A 213-nucleotide genomic window follows, 5' to 3' on the forward strand; every position below is an offset into this window, starting at 1 on the left:
GGAGAGCGCGGACGCAGTCCCCCACTAGCAGAAATTATGCAGTCGAGATTCCCACATTTGGGGAGTTCGCTGGGGTCAACAGAGCCGGAGTGCAATGGCTGAGCCTCGCCCACGGTGAACCACCTTCTTGATCACGGTATCGCCCCTGCCAGGTAAGTATGAAGCAGGAGGCTGGGAGAAAGGGCCCCCATTCCCAGACGCAGCACTCTGGCT

General features: G+C 59.6%; 1 non-coding gene across 1 annotated transcript; it reads right to left on the reverse strand.

Moving 5' to 3' along the window:
• On the reverse strand, window positions 1-160 carry LOC121939228 (the record flags this gene model as incomplete). The annotated part of the gene is made up of 1 exon (XR_006105430.1): window positions 1-160. It is a non-coding gene; the product is annotated as a U1 spliceosomal RNA (small nuclear RNA).
• Window positions 161-213: the final 53 nt, after the last annotated feature.

Source organism: Plectropomus leopardus, unplaced genomic scaffold, assembly GCF_008729295.1.
Source record: "Plectropomus leopardus isolate mb unplaced genomic scaffold, YSFRI_Pleo_2.0 unplaced_scaffold43665, whole genome shotgun sequence".
NCBI classification, from domain to species: Eukaryota; Metazoa; Chordata; class Actinopteri; order Perciformes; family Serranidae; genus Plectropomus; species Plectropomus leopardus.